Source organism: Monodon monoceros, unplaced genomic scaffold (genome assembly GCF_005190385.1).
Source record: "Monodon monoceros isolate NGI ecotype Baffin Bay Population unplaced genomic scaffold, NGI_Narwhal_1 Super_Scaffold_14, whole genome shotgun sequence".
Taxonomy (NCBI): domain Eukaryota; kingdom Metazoa; phylum Chordata; class Mammalia; order Artiodactyla; family Monodontidae; genus Monodon; species Monodon monoceros.
Window position 1 is genome coordinate 12,076,010 of NW_021703770.1, and position 18,669 is coordinate 12,094,678.

At 41.5% G+C, this 18,669-nt stretch overlaps 1 long non-coding RNA gene across 1 annotated transcript in view; it reads left to right on the plus strand.

Annotated features, from left to right (window-relative positions):
• Window positions 1-18,669, plus strand: part of LOC114895601 — a 252,062-nt gene that overhangs the window by 6,852 nt on the left and 226,541 nt on the right. The window contains exon 2 of the long non-coding RNA XR_003793598.1: window positions 4,922-5,007. This is a non-coding gene — a long non-coding RNA (uncharacterized LOC114895601). The remainder of the gene's footprint in view (window positions 1-4,921; window positions 5,008-18,669) is intronic.

Consider the following 18,669-nt stretch of genomic DNA (forward strand, 5'->3'; position numbering starts at 1 on the left):
GCAGAATATGCTGCGATATGGTTAATGGGAAATTGTTTTGTGCAACTTAGAAAACAGGAGAATCATAACAGAATCCTCTGGGGAGATAGTCTGATAAAGGTGTAACCAATACATTTTCAGGTTTTTATTTTTAAATAATAACCAGTCACTACAATCTGGAAGAAATGGACAAATTCTTAGAAATGCACAACCTGCCAAGACTGAATCAGGAAGAAATAGAAAATATGAACAGACCAATCACAAGCACTGAAATTGAAACTGTGATTAAAAATCTTCCAACAAACAAAAGCCCAGGACCAGATGGCTTCACAGGTGAATTCTATCAAACGTTTAGAGAAGAGCTAACACCTATCCTTCTCAAACTCTTCCAAAATATAGCAGAGGGAGGAACACTCCCAAATTCCTTCTACGAGGCCACCATCACCTTGATACCAAAACCAGACAAGGATGTCACAAAGAAAGAAAACTACAGGCCAATAACACTGATGAACATAGATGCAAAAATCCTCAACAAAATACTAGCAAACAGAATCCAACAGCACATTAAAAGGATCATACACCATGATCAAGTGGGGTTTATTCCAGGAATGCAAGGATTCTTCAATATACGCAAATCTATAAATGTGATAAACCATATTAACAAATTGAAGGAGAAAAACCATATGATCATCTCAATAGATGCAGAGAAAGCTTTCGACAAAATTCAACACCCATTTATGATAAAAACCCTGCAGAAAGTAGGCATAGAGGGAACTTTCCTCAACATAATAAAGGCCATATATGACAAGCCCACAGCAAACATCATCCTCAATGGTGAAAACCTGAAAGCATTTCCACTAAGATCAGGAACAAGACAAGGTTGCCCACTCTCACCACTCTTATTCAACATAGTTTTGGAAGTTTTAGCCACAGCAATCAGAGAAGAAAAGGAAATAAAAGGAATCCAAATCGGAAAAGAAGAAGTAAAGCTGTCACTGTTTGCAGATGACATGATACTATACATAGAGAATCCTAAAGATACTACCAGAAAACTACTAGAGCTAATCAATGAATTTGGTAAAGTAGCAGGATACAAAGTTAATGCACAGAAATCTCTGGCATTCCTATATACTAATGATGAAAAATCTGAAAGTGAAATCAAGAAAACACTCCCATTTACCATTGCAACAAAAAGAATAAAATATCTAGGAATAAACCTACCTAAGGAGACGAAAGACCTGTATGCAGAAAATTATAAGACACTGATGAAAGAAATTAAAGATGATACAAATAGATGGAGAGATATACCATGTTCTTGGATGGGAAGAATCAACATTGTGAAAATGACTCTACTACCCAAAGCAATCTACAGATTCAATGCAATCCCTATCAAACTACCACTGGCATTTTTCACAGAACTAGAACAAAAAATTTCGCAATTTGTATGGAAACACAAAAGACCCCGAATAGCCAAAGCAATCTTGAGAACAAGAAAAGGAGCTGGAGGAATCAGGCTCCCTGACTTCAGACTATACTACAAAGCTACAGTAATCAAGACAGTATGGTACTGGCACAAAAACAGAAAGATAGATCAATGGAACAGGATAGAAAGCCCAGAGATAAACCCACGCACATATGGACACCTTATCTTTGATAAAGGTGGCAGGAATGTACAGTGGAGAAAGGACAGCCTCTTCAATAAATGGTGCTGGGAAAACTGGACAGGTACATGTAAAAGTATGAGATTAGATCACTCCCTAACACCATACACAAAAATAAGCTCAAAATGGATGAAAGACCTAAATGTAAGGCCAGAAACTATCAAACTCTTAGAGGAAAACATAGGCAGAACACTCTATGACATAAATCACAGCAAGATCCTTTCTGACCCACCTCCTAGAGTAATGGAAATAAAAACAAAAATAAACAAATGGGACCTAATGAAACTTCAAAGCTTTTGCACAGCAAAGGAAACCATAATCAAGACCAAAAGACAACCCTCAGAATGGGAGAAAATATTTGCAAATGAAGCAAATGACAAAGGATTAATCTCCAAAATTTACAAGCAGCTCATGCAGCTCAATAACAAAAAAACAAACAACCCAATCCAAAAATGGGCAGAAGACCTAAATAGACATTTCTCCAAAGAAGATATACAGAATGCCAACAAACACATGAAAGAATGCTCAACATCATTAATCATTAGAGAAATGCAAATCAAAACTACAATGAGATATCATCTCACACCAGTCAGAATGGCCATCATCAAAAAATCTAGAAACAATAAATGCTGGAGAGGGTGTGGAGAAAAGGGAACACTCTTGCACTGCTGGTGGGAATGTGAATTGGTTCAGCCACTATGGAGAACAGTATGGAGGTTCCTTAAAAAACTACAAATAGAATTACCATATGACCCAGCAATCCCACTACTGGGCATATACCCTGAGAAAACCAAAATTCAAAAAGAGTCATGTACCAAAATGTTCATTGCAGCTCTATTTACAATAGCCTGGAGATGGAAACAACCTAAGCGCCCATCATCGGATGAATGGATAAAGAAGATGTGGCACATATATACAATGGAATATTACTCAGCCTTAAAAAGAAATGAAATTGAGCTATTTGTAATGAGATGGATAGACGTAGAGTCTGTCATACAGAGTGAAGTAAGTCAGAAAGAAAAAGACAAATACCGTATGCTAACACATATATATGGAATTTAAGGGGAAAAAAATGTCATGAAGAACCTAGGGGTAAGACAGGAATAAAGACGCAGACCTACTGGAGAACGGACTTGAGGATATGGGGAGGGGGAGGGGTGAGCTTTGACAGGGTGAGAGAGAGTCATGGACATATACACACTAACAAACGTAGTAAGGTAGATAGCTAGGGGGAAGCAGCCGCAAGGCACAGGGATATTAGCTCGGTGCTTTGTGACAGCCTGGAGGGGTGGGATAGGGAGAGTGGGAGGGAGGGAGACGCAAGAGGGAAGACATATGGGAACATATGTATATGTATAACTGATTCACTTTGTTATAAAGCAGAAACTAACACACCATTGTAAAGCAATTATACCCCAATAAAGATGTTTAAAAAAATAAAAATAAAAAAAATAACCAGTCACTAATGCAGTAATGGCTAAGAGCAGAACATTGATTTCCCTACGGCAAGGTGGATTGTGTTTTCCTGCTCCATTGCCAGCTCTCATCTTTGATATTAAGCTGCCTCCCTTCAATCTAATATCTGTCAGTCTGGCCTTCAAGAAAGACACTTCAAAACAGTGTGGAGGCTTTGTCATTTTTGTGGATGGGTGATAGAAGATATTTTTGCATGTGTGCTTTTTTTGGTAGGAGCCATTTACTTTTTAGCAGAGCTAGAATCTAACCTGGTATGATGCCCTGTGCAGTTGAATTCCTTAGCAGACTGGTGAGGCTCTTAGATTCTTTTAAAGAGAAGGCTCTTGGAGTTGGCTGTTTTTCAGGTGCCCTCTGATGCTTTAGGCAGAACTGCTGTTTGATCTATGCAAATCTTCCTCTAGCCTGGAAGTACTGGCCCCTCTCTGCTGAGGGGGAATAGCATTGTTCAGTGTAACTAGATCACAGTAGAACAAATCCCTGAGGAAACTTAAAAAAATCAAAACCAAAGTCTTATTACTGAGCTTTTCCCAACATCTTCTTTTCCAAAAAAACTAACGAAAAACAAACAAACAAAAAACAACCTTAACTTGATGTGTAGATATCAGAGGAGATTATTAGTTAAGCCTAAGTGAAAAATTCTTCTGCGCATTTATTCATTCATTCATTCATTTACTCACTTATTCATTTAACATTATTTATCATGGACTCACTATATGTTGGGTATTTTGCTAGGTGACAGAGGGGTGAGGTGGCTATACACTTATTAACAAAATAAAAAAAAGCACTTTCTATCCTTATTTTCTTTATGAAATCTGAGATTTCAAAGCAGATGTCCCCCAAAAAGCCTCTTGTTTCTGTTTAACAACCCATATTAAGCATCTTAATATGCAAAGAATTGTGTGCAAGAATTGTGCTAAGCACTGTGAATATATGAATGTGACCCTCAAGTCCTAATAAGGAGAAACATAGTGTATGTATTCAAAGCTACTCTCCAGTAGGTTTATGATCTGTGGTAGGCAGAATTCTAAAGTGCCTCTTCCCCAGATGTTCAGTCCTAATTCCCAAGAATGTGAATATGATGAGATATCACACTCATGATTATGTTACATTTTATGGTAGAAGGTTTTTGTGGTGTAATTAAGGTTACTAATCAGTTGACTTTGGGTAAATCAAAAGAATGATTGTTCTGGTGGACCTGATCTAGTCACTTTAAAAGCAGAATTGTCTTTAGCTGATAGTAGAAGGAGGAATAGATTTGGTATAAGGGAGGTTGTTGAGATGGAGGGGGCTACAGGGCAAGGACCTAAAAGTAGCCTCGAGATGGTAAGAGTGGTACCTTGCCGACAGCCAGCCAGAAAACGGGGACCTCAGTCCTACAACCCAAGGAATTTAATTGTCAGCAACATGAATGAGCTTTGAAGCAAATTCTTCCTGAGTCAGTTGACACTTGTCCTCAGCCTTGTGAAACCCTAAACAAAGAATCCAGCTGAGTCTGCCTGGACTGCTGCCCTCCAGAACTGTGCGATTATAAATGGTGTTGTTTTCAGCAACTAAGTTTGTGGTCGTTTTTACACAGCAATTAATATATATATTTTATATATATATATATATATATATATATATATATATATAAAATCCTTGGTTATTTTCATAGATACTTTGTAGTTAAGATATCTTGACACTTGAGTGGATGCTAAGTGATCTATGTAGTTTTTTATGACTGATAATAAAATTACCTCCTTATATTTGCACAAACCGATTTACATAGTGCTTTTACATATGATTTTCTCATTTGATTTTCACAGCTTGTGAGGAATCATTGTCTCCATGTTAAAGATGAAGAAACTGAGAATGGGACATAATATGACTTGCCAACTAATCGTCCTAAGTGGTAAGAGTGGTATTTGAACTCAGGCCCTGGCAATCCCATTTTACTTGGGCATATTCATCAGAAAGTTGATAGGTTACCCCATATAGGCTCTTTTTTATCTTGCTTTCTCTTCATTCCTTCTAACATCATCATCATTGTTGTCATCAGTAGTGAGGGCATTCTCCTCCTCCTGCTTGTTTACTAAATGTTCATTAACTAAATAATGGCAGTTAAAACAATTTTTTTTAAGTCAAAACATTTATTGAGTATCTGTTATGTACCATGGCACTTGCTGTCCAACAAGGCAAACAAAATGACAAGTGTTCTCTTGTTTATATACACGATATTGAGTCTGAGAAATAGTCACCAAGGGGATGCACTTCTGATGCACGTGAAATATATAAAAAAGTAGAAATAGACTTCTTTTACTACAGCTGGCTCACAAAATAAAACAATCCAGCAATCTTTTCTCTGCTCCTCTGGAAAAATTTTTTCCCAGTTTTATTGAGATATAATTGACATATAACATTATAGATATATTGTATTGTGTGTATATATTCGTACATATATAACAATTGTTACAGTTACATAGTTAATTTTTTTCCTGTGATGAGAAATTGTAACACAGTTGCAATTTTTCCCCCCTGTGAGGAGAACTTTTAAGATCTATTCTCTTAACAACTTTCAAATGTACAATGCAGTGTAGTTGACTATAGTCACCATGCTCTACATTAGATCCCTAGACTTTATTTCTCTTATAACTGGAGGATTGTACCTTTCGATCACCTTCACCCATTTACCCCATTCTCCCATTCCCTCCCTCCCCCAGCCTCTGACAACTACCAATCTGTTCTCTGTTTCTATGAACTTGGGGTATTTTAGATTACAGATATAAGTAAGATCATACAGCATTTGTCTTTCTCTGACTTATTTCACTTAGCATAACTAAAGTCCATCCATGTTGTCATGAAAGTCAGGATTTTCTTCCTTTTATGGCTAATATTCCACTGTGTGTGTATGTGTATGTGTGATATTGGGTATATATATCACATTTTCTTTATCTGTTCATCCATTAATGGACACTTAGGTTGTCTTCATGTGTTAGCTATTGTAAATAATGCTGCAATGAACATGGGGGAGGGTGCAGATATCTCTTTAAGACAGTGATTTCATTTCCTGTGGATATGTAAAAATTTTCAGTTTCTGTATGACCTTGTTCTTTTTTCTGCCAGAATATTTCTTTGGGGGAAGTATTCCTATTTCCAGATTTTTCTTTCAGAAAAATGGTCAGGGTAATTTCACTTGTGCTGGAGAGACTGGAATCTGGGAGAGCATAAGGTGAATTTCCAGGTTGTAATCCTACCAGTTTCCTAAACCAGTAACCTGCCTCCCCCTGCCCCTGCCCCCCAGCCCCCCTCCCACCCCACCAACCCCCCGAGAATGGTGGGGCAGTGAGCAGGTCTTGGGAAGGCCAAAAAACCTACACTCACTCTCCCACACAAGACTGCCTTTTGTCCCTTTGAATCAATACAGCTTCCTGGGGAGCCTATCTGACTGAGACCAGAGAGCCAAGCCACTCTCAACATAGGGCAGAACACCCACCACCCTAAGCTCTAGTCCCTCGTTGTGTTTTTCTTTCTGTTTTTAATTTTTTTTCCTTGATGGGCACTTTTTGGGTAGGAAGAAATAAAGTCCAGTAGTAAATTAAATTTGAAATCTGGCTTGAACAATTATTCAGCTATACTTATTATCATCTAATCAGACAGTTTGGGGTTAAAGTAGCCAGGCCTAACCAATCTTATAGAGTCTGTTGCAAGCTGCCCCTGTACCAACTGTTGTCGTGGGAATGGGATCATGTGGAGGTGGACATCCCCCCACCGAAGAACATTCTGTGCATAGCCCACACTCAAAGGATCTCCACTGGCAATTAACGGGAGGGCTTAACAAGGGCATTTTGTGACCAGGGTCAGCTCTGGAAGGCCTGTTTAGGAGGAGCTTGTGGGCTGCATTCTGTTGGGACTCATCTTGAAGCCGATTCTGTGTGGCCTGCCCACTGATTGCACTTAGATTACAGGAATATCTGGGGTAGGTGAAGATAACCATACCCTGTGTCCCCTGTTCAGCCATCACTTTGTAGATCAATGCCAAGAAGCCCCTGTCTCATTGCTGGTGAGTCTGAAGAGACTCTTCCGGTGTGCATCTCCCACAGCAGCTCTTTTGAGCAGATGGAAGAGACCTGGGGGCAGTAAACTGCATCCTTTCTGGTTGATGAGTAAAACAAGGCCCAGTCCAGCAGGGACTCCCAGTTACAGAAGGGATTGATGACAAACAAGGAGAGGGAACCCAAGAACTCTCAGTGTTAGCTATGCATGTGATGAGGGAAAAAGAAAAGCCCAAATCCCCTCTACCCCGCCAAAAAGAATCCATTATGTCTATTTCTCTTCTATCAAAAACAGATTAAAAAAAATCAAAGTCCCATCTGTTCTGTGTCAACATTAGAAATCGTACATTGTGTTTCATCACAGGCAGGTTTGCCATGGTGGTGGGGGTTATATTTTTGGAAAGTGCTTGAAAACCCAGAGTAACTGAAAACAGAACTTGGACCTTCAGGCCCTTTCCTGCTGCCTGTGTTTGTTCATTCAGCAGTTGATGTTTTTAATTGATGTATTTGACAAAGAGGACCCTGGGAAAAGACAAGCAGGTAAAAGCAGCTGCATAGGCCTCTGGAAGCAACACAGGTAACAGCCCCATGGCTCTCAGCACAGCAAGGCAGTTTTCCCACATGAATCTGTACTCTGAGTTCACAGCAGCAGCCTTGCTAGTCCTGCGATATCAAGGGTTCACATTCAAGGGCTGCTGGTTAAATCTGGTCATGAGTTAGGCTCGGGTAGACATGCACTCCTGGAGCCTCCCTTCTGTTCTTCCTCATCTCTTCCCTGGGATCCCCTCCGCTGGTCAGCTGATGAGCACGGATAGGCTTGCTCCTAATTGCTTGGCTGCCAGGCCAGACAAGAAAAAAGCAGACAAGGCCATCTGTTATGAGTCTTGCTTTCCCTCCCTGTCCTGACCAGTTTGCCCAGTGTCGACTCCATGCCACTCTGAGGATGGAGCACATTGATATGTTCTGATGAAAAAGAAACGGCTGCCATCCCACTCAGCCTTCCACACTTGTTGCTTTCTATGTGCACGTTGCTGCTATCAGGGCATGATAAGGGAAATCCTGAAAAATAATGCCAGCCTCTTCTTGAACTAGAAATAGTGACAAAAGTCCCAGAGGAATCTCTGTTCAAAAGAGAGTCATAAAGTCACTCCGTCAGTTGCATAGATTTAGAAGGAACAGGCATTCATGAGGACAAAACCTTGGTCAAGGTGCCCAACTCTGAGACCCCTGGCAGGGAATACTGAGCCCTGAGAAAAAGAGGAGCGGTTTGCATTAATAGTCCAAGGACAAAAAGAAGCCAGGAAAATTTGAAGCTAAAAAGATGGACCAGGGTGGTCCAGCTGAAAGCCCAGTGATAGAGAAAATAAAAAAAAACATCCCCCAAAGAGGTAGCCCAGGTAGGTGGCCCAGGCTCATGGAAGCACTCTTAAGTGGAGGGGGGTAGGGGAGAGACGGTTTTGGCAAATCATGGCTAAAACTGAACCCAGGCTCACTGGATAAGCTTTGGGGCCAAGTGGCTAGGCTTGTCTTCCAACATGGGGATTCTCTGGTCAGTGACTTAGATCAACAAAGGCATCTTAGTAGCCATGGATGTGCATCAAGTGTCGAGTTATGCAGGACCAGTCTGATAACAACACAACGAGGCAGCAAGAAGGAATGATAATCGACAGGTTAGACTCAATTTCTCTCTCCTCTTGCTATTTAGAAGCAGAAGCAACCCCTCCCCTCTCCTAGATGCAGTGAATATGGTGACATATTTCTACAGCCATTGTTGGAAAGGTTTCAAGTCTTAGCCTTTCTTGTTAGTAAGTTAGGTGGGTATTCTGGTGATTATTTGGAAAAAATGAAAGAACTATTACCATATTTGGAAGTCACGTTGTTGAAGGAGGCATATTTTATAATTTCACCTCACATACTCTGAGCTTGATTGTGAAATTTATAGCTGACTTTGTTATTTTAGGAATAAAACTCCATCTTTAGCTTTTTCTAATTGCAATCTCATCTCTCTTATCCTCAAAACACTGGGGAACATGTATTCTGAGATAGTTCTGACCCCAAAGGGAGAAGGTGTGGAAAGTCTGACCACATCCTTCAAAGACATTTTTTTTGAGGATTGGTTCAAGAACACCAGTTGTCATCTAAAGAATGTACTGACCTACTATTGCTGCATTCCTGGAATTCGCAGCAGATCCGCCACCAGAGAGCAAGCATAGTTCTCAAGGCAGAGCCAATACCCAGTGTATTGAGACAAACCTCTATGGGGATTAAAGGGATCCCAACTAAGTTTGTGTTACTGCAAGTGATTGAGCTTGAGGTTATATTAAATCAGGCTACCACTGCTGACGTCACTGGAATGGAATGCTCCTTTGTGCCTCTTCACGGCAGTGGGCAGGGGATGAGGAGGGAATTGGTAAGTGAATAGTCCTCACTTCAGTTTCTGACTGATGGGCTCTTGGTTATGTTCACGTTGGAACAAAGGCTATGGGCTTGAAGTGGTTTGGAAAATGTTTTCTCTGGATTGTAATTATTGGTTCTTCAGGAGAAGAATAATATCATTATTATTATTTCCAATCTCTACCACTTAGTAGTAATATTTATCGGAAGAAGGAAAGAATGAATGTATATTAACGATGCACTCAGAATGCCTGGATTTTTTTTTTTTTTTTTTTTGCAGTACGCGGGCCTCTCACCGCTGCGGCCTCTCCAGTTGCAGAGCACAGGCTCCGGACGCGCAGGCTCAGCAGCCATGGCTCACGGGCCCAGCTGCTCCGCAGCATGTGGGATCTTCCTGGACCGGGGCCCGAACCCGTGTCCCCTGCATCGGCAGGTGGACTCTCAACCACTGCGCCACCAGGGAAGCCCAGAATGCCTGGATTTTAATCCAAGGTCCACCATGTTGACTTTAATCACCCCTGTGTCATTGCTCCACTCAGGAATCTTATACTTTTTAGTCTTCCTGAACTGTGATGATCTAATTTACATGTCAATTTCCCCAACGTAGTCTATGAGCTCCTTAAGGAGAAGGGTGTGTTTGTGTCTTATTCAGCTCAGAAGCTCATTATTTAGCAAAAGGCTGTGTTTGTTATAGCTTATTAATGAGAACATGAGCTCTGGAGCCAGATTTCTTGGTCTCACATCTTGACTCCTTCATTTCCTAGCTCTGTGACCTCAGGCAAGTTGCTTAACCTCTCTTGTGGCTTAGAATAAGGATAACAGTATCACCGACTTCACAAAGTTGTGTGAGAATTAAGTGACAAATACATTTAAAGTGCTTGGATCTTTGATACATGCTCAGCAAATATTAACTACTACTTTCCTTACTATCATTGGGTTTTTTAATTGAAGTGTAGTTGATTTACAATATTATATTAGTTTCAGGTGTACAATATAGGGATTCAATATTTTTATAGATTATACTCTATTTAAAAATTATTATAGAGCTTCCCTGGTGGCGCAGTGGTTGAGAGTCCGCCTGCCGATGCAGGGGACACGGGTTCGTGCCCTGGTCCGGGAAGATCCCACATGCCGCGGAGCAGCTGGGCCCGTGAGCCATGGCCGCTGGGCCTGCGCGTCCGGAGCCTGTGCTCCACAACAGGAGAGGCCACAACAGTGAGAGGCCCGCGTACCACAAAAAAAAAAAAAAAAAAATTATAAAATAATGACTATACTTCCTTATGCTTATTAGTCCTTATTTTCATTGTTGATATTATATATTTGTCAATAAAAACAACCTCCGTGTCACTGAACCTGTTTTCTTATCTATAATATAGGGGCTATGATATAATAATAACAGTAATATCCTGAAGAGCTGTTGTGAGGATCAAATAAGACAATAGCTAAGTGTCAAAATGTCTTTTTGGAGAACTGTAAAGTATTTTGAAACTCTCTGGTACCATTATTTATAGTATTAACTGCAGCACAGAGCAGAGAAATGATTTGCACAAAATTCCACAGTGTGAGTGAGGCAGACAGAGCTGGGCTGGAATATTCTTGGAGCTTCCTGTGCGCCTAAAGTACTGCTTAGCTGTGATGCACGGAGCTGAAGCCTCTGGGATTACTGAGGCTTTTTCAGTATTTACGTTAAGATACAGCTACAGGTCTTTCAGCAAAGAGCTATGTTTTAATCAAAGCTGCCCTGGCTTTACTGTGCTCATCCTCACTGGCCTTGCCCAAAGGTCTGACAGTTTTCAGAGCTGCCCTTGTTTTCTGAGATGCTGGATATCAACAGTCAACTCTTTAAGTGCAGACTGGATGCCTACGGATAGATTGTAGTAGGTGCTATTGAGTATCCAGAAGAGGTAGGGAAAGGCCTAAACCAGGAGTCGGAACACATGAGATAGAGGTATAATATTTACCACTTAGAAATCATGGTGCCCCAGACAAGCCCCATTGATTGTTTGGGATTCAGTTTTCATGTCTACAAGTTAAAAGCAATCAGATCATTTCTGAGATCCCTGCAGAGTAAATGCCCTTGGAGTCATGAGTCCTGTGTTCTGCTGGGACTTCTGCCATTCTCTTGCACTATGACCTTGGGCAAGTCACAATCTCTCTTCCATCTATAGTGTCCTCATTTGCACAGGACTTTTTCCTGAAAGAGACAATCTTTGTGCTCCTGGTATGTCAGTCACTGCATCAGTCAATGAAAGTGTGCATATATACAAACACAGGTGTACACACACTCTAATACGCACCGATGCCTATTGTGTGGCTTAGTTCTTTGCACACATTATTCAATGTAACCTTTATAACAACTTTATGAGAAAGATATTTCTGTCCTCATTTTACAGATGGGGCAACTGAGTCTAAGAGAGAGTAACTAACTTGCCCAATGGCAGCCCTAGTATAGTTAGAGTTTGAACCCAATGAATCTGACTCCACCTAACCATGATGTTACATAGTCACCTATAAAAGATAAGAAAAGTATCATATCCTTCCTAGACTTACCTCACTTCTTTTTAAATAAGGTTATTCAAGTAGTGGACACGTAGGGAATGTTGACTCATAGGGTGCCTAGATTTTAGCCTGAGATGTAACATAAGAGTTAGCTGGATTCATGGTGAGTTGGAAGACTATTCCTGTTCATTGGGCATCCTGCCACTGAACCCAGCAGTAGCCTGAAGGGTTCTGCCCTTTTCTTTGTTAAGATTTTAAACAATGGCATGAATGAAGGCATGAACTGGACAAATTCGCTGTGACGTGAATTTGGAAGGGCTGGCAAATCGACCAAATGACAGAATAAAAATGAGAAAAGATGTGACTATATATGCATTATCACATTTTAAACACAATTCTCAGTAGGGCTCTTATTATGTCCATTTTATGCATGAGGAGACCCAAGCTCAGGGTGGTGACCATCCAAAGATGACACAGCCTGTGAATTGACCTTTTTTTCAAAATAAACTTTTATAATTAAAAAAAAAAAACTTGCAAAGCTAGCGCACAGCATTCTTGGTGTAACACCTGTTTTAACCTATGGTCAACGTCTTATATTACGATGATACACTTGTCAAACTAAGAAAACAACATCAGTACATTATTATTAATGACTCCAGCCTTTAACTTGATTTTACCATTTTTTTCCATTAATGTCTAGGGCTGTTATAACGAAGTACTACAAACTGGGTAGCTTAGAACAACAGAAATTTATTCTCTCACTGTTCTGGAAGCTAGAAGTCCAAAATCAAGGTGCCCAAAGGGCCGTGCTCTCTCCAAAGGTTCGAGGGAAGAATCCATCTTTGCCTCTTCTAGCTTCTGGTGGTTGCTGGTAATCTGTGGAGTTCTTTAGTGCTCTGGTGTGAATGTTTTTGTCTCCTCTAAATTCATATGTTGAGATCCTAATGCCCAATGGAGATAGGGTCTTTAGGAGGTGATTAGTTCATGAGGACTCTGCCCTTATGAGTGAAATTAACACCCTTATAAAAGAGGCCTGAGAGAGTGTCCTCTCCCTTCTGCCACGTGAGGATGCAACAAGAATTCTGTGACCCAGAGGAGGGCCCTCACCCGACCATCCTAACACCTTGATCTTGGACTTCCAGCCTCCAGAACTGTGAGAAGTAAATTCCTGTTGTTTATAAACCACCAGTCTGTGGAATTTTGCTACAGCAACCTGAACAGGCTAAGACAGACTTAGATGAGGCTAAGATGCATCATTCCAATCTCCGCCTTCATCTTCACATGGGCTTCTCTCCTTGTGTCTGTGTCTCTGTGTACAAATTTCCCTCTTTTTATAAGAACACCAGTCATACCGGTTTTATGGCCCAAATGAATCAATTATGACCTCACCTTGACTTGATTATATTTGCAAAGAACCTATTCCCCCAAAAGGTCACATTCATAGCTACTGGGTGAGCATAATGTTTTTTTTTTTGGTGGCGATGGGTGCCAGGGGTGGGGGTGGGGACGGACACTATACATAGTAAGTTGTTTCTATTCCAGCATCCAGTCAGGGTACCACATTGCATTTAGTTGTTATGTCCCCTCATTCTCCTCTGGCCTATTATAGTTTCTTAATTTTTTCTTGTTTTTCATGATCTTGACAGTCTTAAGAAGCCAGGTATCCTGTAGATTGGGTTTTTCTGATGTTTTTCTCATGATTACTATGGGCTTATAGAATTTTGGAAAAAATACTGTGGAAGTCACATGCCCTTGTGAACTGGCCTTTAAACTTAAAGTCCAGAGCTCAGGTTTCAGTTATAAAACATATAACTATAAAGATGAAATATTTCTTAGAATCAGCTGTTGGCTTATTCTTTTCCCTTTCTTTTGGGGGGCTTGCATTACATTGGACATATAACTGGGGGTTCAATAAATACCCAATAAATTGAAAGATGCAGGATCTGCTGTCACCCTCAACCCCAACTCAATTACCTTTCCCCAGATGTGGAACTGCTACCTTCCCTCTCTCATATACGTGACAAACCTATCCACATTGCTAATGTTAATTTACTTTTTTCGAGATCCACCAATATATCAGGTGCCACTGCAAACACAGAGTTGGACATGACCCTTGCCTGGGAGGCTCGATAATCCAAATGGCAGGAAAGCAGAGGTCACCTGCAGGAGCTGAGTTGCGTGTAAAGATTCCTCAGCCTCTCAGGGCCCAGAAGAATTGACAGGAGGGAAAACTAGAACTTGCTCTTCTCTCGCAAAAGGTGGATTCTGTGGATTCAAATTCTGTCTTGAATATTAATGATAACCAAATAAAGAAAGCTGTCTTATTAAACATACCTCAGCCTTCACTTCAATTTAGTAGTGAAGGGAGAGTATATATAAATTAGTGGACGAAAATTTTGGAATTCTAACCTCGCCATGTACTTGTTTGCTTGTTTGTTTATTTATATATTTACTCATATATTAATTTATTCACCCTGGGAGTGGGCAGACTGATGCACAACGGGGTGGCTAGAAAGAGTACATCATTTGGAATTAGCAGAACTTTTTGTAAGTCCCAGGTCTCTTACATTACAAGCTGTACCTAAAGCTAAGACTCAGTTTCCCCAGCTATAATATCAGGATGACACATCCCACTGCAGCACTGGTTTTGACTACTCAGCATTTACTCCCCCATGTTTGGAGACAGCCCCTTGATCTCCCTTCAGGGCACTACCCACCCCTATTTGATGCAGTCTTGTTCCAAGTGTCCCGGATTCCCCGAACCGAAGAGTGGACACATGCCTCGATTGGACTTCCTGTTCTGGGAGTCTGAATTTCAGGGGGACTGCTGTAAGGGCAGAAGTGACTGGGGTGAATTCATTCTGGAAGAAGCATTCGGAAGAGGCTCTCCACTGGTTCTTGCTATCCAGACCCCTGAGAGTGACTTCCATTTATTTTATTTTATTTTTTTCACAAGCCAGGTTCTTCCTCTTTCCCTTGCATTCTGTGAGTCTCCTTTTTTTCCCTGATATACATATTTTATCTGCTTATAGGAGACTAAGTTGGTCTCTTTTGCCTGTGACCAAGAACCCTGATGGATATTCCTTTAGCTTTCTCACAGCCCTGCCCCATTCCAGGAGCTGGAGATAATCCCTTCCTCCGCTCAACTCCCACGTTAGTTTGTTTATCCACTCCTGAGAGCTTACGTAGCTCCTTCCCTTACATTCCCAATATTTTTGTACTACTCTTGTCTAGCCATGAAAGAGGCAATCTAGCATACTGGTTGTTATGGGATGGACTGTGTCACCCCCAAATTCATGTATTGTAGTTCTAACTCCCATTACCTCAGAATGTGACAGTATTTGGATCTAAGGTCTTTAAAGAGGTGATTAAGGTAAAATGAGGTCATTCGGGTGGGCCTTAATCCAGTATGACTGATGTCCTTAGAAGAAAAGGAGATTAGGACACAGACACACATAGAGGGAAGAGCATGTGAAGACACAGGGAGAAGATGGTAATCTCTAAGACAAGGAGAGGTCTTGATCTTGGACTTCTAGCTTCCAGAACTATGAGAAAATAAATTTCTATTGCTTAAGCCACCCAGGCTGTGGTACTTTGTTATAGCAGCTCTGGAAAACAGATACAGCGGTCAAAGATAGAGACTGGGGTGGGCCTACTTGCATTCATATCTATGCGTAACCATGGACAGACTACTTAACCAGGCAGTGCTAACATTTTTTGGCTGTGATGTGGACGGCAGAGGGAGGGCATGGAGGAAGACTGCAGAAGGTGTGCCTTTTCACTTGGTTAAGTCTCAAGAGGAAATAAGAGAAAGGGATTAGGTATGTAGTTTCCCCTTCCAAATTGCTAGTCTCTTCAAGTCACCTTTCCTCCCCACCACATGCTTTGCTAGGGGAGTTTCCTCCATGCAGAAGGAATGTCAGGAATGGGAAAGAGATTCCCCTCCTAACAAGGTAATTGTGCAAAATAAAAGAAAAATAGTTAAGAACAAGAAAAGAATTTCGTATGCTTTGGGTGAGTCACCTAACCTTCCTAAGCATGTGTCCTAATCTCTAAAATGGGGATAATGATCCCTGCATCTTATAGCACTGTTGTGAGCAGCTCATGGCAGAAAATGCATCTAGTCTATAAAAAGTTCTCCACCAGTCTATGAGTCCCTTGAAGGCAGGCACTCTGGTTATATTATTCATCTTCTTGTTCCCACCTTACAATTCAGGGCTGGATACGTGGTGAGCATTCTGCTTATATTTGTGGATGACTAAGCAGTGGCAGTTGTTATCAAGGGAGAGAGGAGACAGATGGACAACTGCTCAGAGCTGGGGCTGCTGCCTCTGGGTTTGATGTGCTATTAGCCCCAGGCCAGTGCAGGCAATGGCAGAGTAGGACTGAAGGGTCAGGATGGAGCTTACACCAAAAACAATGGTAGAGAAAAATGCGTATAGTTTTCTAAATCTAGATTTTTCTGCTTGAATGCTCATCTCTGGAGTGGGTGAGAATTCCTAAATTAGTTACAATGAATTAGCTATAAATGATGGAGTGTGTCCATGGGGGGGTTGGAGTTGGGGGAACACTATTGAAGTCACCTCCCTACTTGGTCTCCCCCCACCGAACCCCCAACACACACACACACACAGACACACACACACACACACGCACACACACAGCAGCCCATCTACCACATCACAGCAGACACAAAGACATAACTATGTATAATTCCTCTGCTGAAATTTACTCATTGCCTCCCTGTTTCCTATGGGGTCAGATTCAAAGTGCTCATCCCCATATTCAAAACCATTGCATCAGGCTCCCTGCCCACTTGTTTATCCCATTTCCTCCCTCCTGCCTGCGTGCCAGAATCAGAGCACTATTTGCTCATCCTCCACATATTTGCACATGATTCGCCTTCTGCCTGGATTTGTCTCTTTCCACATGTCTGCCTGGAAGACTCTCCTTGTCACACTCAGCTCCAGCATAGCCTCCTTACGTGCATACCATGTTGGTCCCCTCGATCAAAGCCCTTTGCACCAGAGTTTAATCACTTGTTTCTATACTGAGCTCCCACACTGAGCCTGAGGCTCCTCCAGAGCAGGGTCTGCCATCTTCATCTTTGCACCTGTAGGTTTCAGCAAATCTGATGACAGAGTGAATTGCATACACTCATATCTCATTTAGCCTCCTGATATGAAGAAAAGAAGGCAAAGGAACTTGCCTGAAAGCCTCCCAGTGATTAAGTGGAATCTGGGGACTGGGATTCTGCAACTGACCCACTCGTATATCAAACATTTAATGAGCATCTACTGTGTTCAGGATTAGTCATTGTAAGGTTTGCTGGGTTTAGCACAAAATACAATATTTTAAAGCATCCTCTTTTTAACTAGCGAGCCTGGGGGAGGCGGGGTGATAGCTTTTATTCAGAAAAGTCAGAAACCTAAGGAAAGGCAGTAAAGAGGAAGGAGAAAGAGGCCAGACTGACAAGCACCCCTGATAAGAAGAAGGTTTCTTTGCATTCATTCCCATAAATGAGAAAGAAGTGGGCTTAAGAGTCCCAGAAGAAGGGCTCTGAGTAATGAAAAAGGAAGCACCTTGACTCTGGAGGTCTGGAATCTGTCAATGAGGTGGGCTGCTGTTCTGTCTCTGATGTTGATTGCTCACTTTTCCAAGCTCCAGGGCTCAAATTATGTAAGTCAGTGTGAAATTTTGCTCTAAATATTCTTCCCAACCTAAAAATACATTTTAAATCATAGCAGCCAATGCACAGTAGCACAGGTATCCCAAATTTACTCCCCTCCTCCCATCCTGTAGCCTTTGCACAGGCTTCTGCCCTTCTCTGGAAGCCACTGCCCCCCCCCCCCCAGCTAATTGCTTATATCCCTTCAGGCTTGGTTCATGGGTCTCTTCCTCCAGGAAGGCTTCCTGAATCTTAGGCTTAGTGCTCCCGTCCTGCATTTACTTACATCATTATACAAACCACTCACTCTCAAAGGTGGCTTGACCTTGAAGTTAATGATGCCTAAGGTTTGGGACCCCTCCACACATGGGCCTCTTTGGGTACTAGGCACCATTTGTGACATAGAGTGTTCCAGGTGCGGAAGAGAAGGCAGTGAGCAGTCAAGGAGAATTTATATGTATGTTTATTTATTGTAACTTGTGCAAAGAGATCTCAGAAGACAGGGACCTGCATCTGAAAATATTTAGATATTTGTTGATTTTTCTCATTCTGAATAAATACTCATTTACTTCTGAACCTTCTTTCGTGAATTGGTTTTAATATTATTGTTTTCAAGAGGACCCCACTAAATCATATAAGATTCAGGCCCAACAAAACTTATATCTCTACCCCCCTGCCCCTCATTCTGCATTGCAACCACCTCCATTTCTTTGTTTCTGTCACTCAAAGACGTCCCTCGTCCTTCACAGATGTTGTATTTACCTTTGTATTTTCAGGGCACAGTGACTAACACACACTGTCACATTCCTGATGATTGAACAGCGCTGTGAAATGGAAGTAGGTGTAACAGGCCTGGAAGGAGCAAAGCAGTGCCTGGTCATTTCATTGTCAGAGAGCTGTCTCTCTCAGATCCTTCTCTTGACTGTTGTGTATAAATTTAGGCAGCCAATTAGGAAGAGCT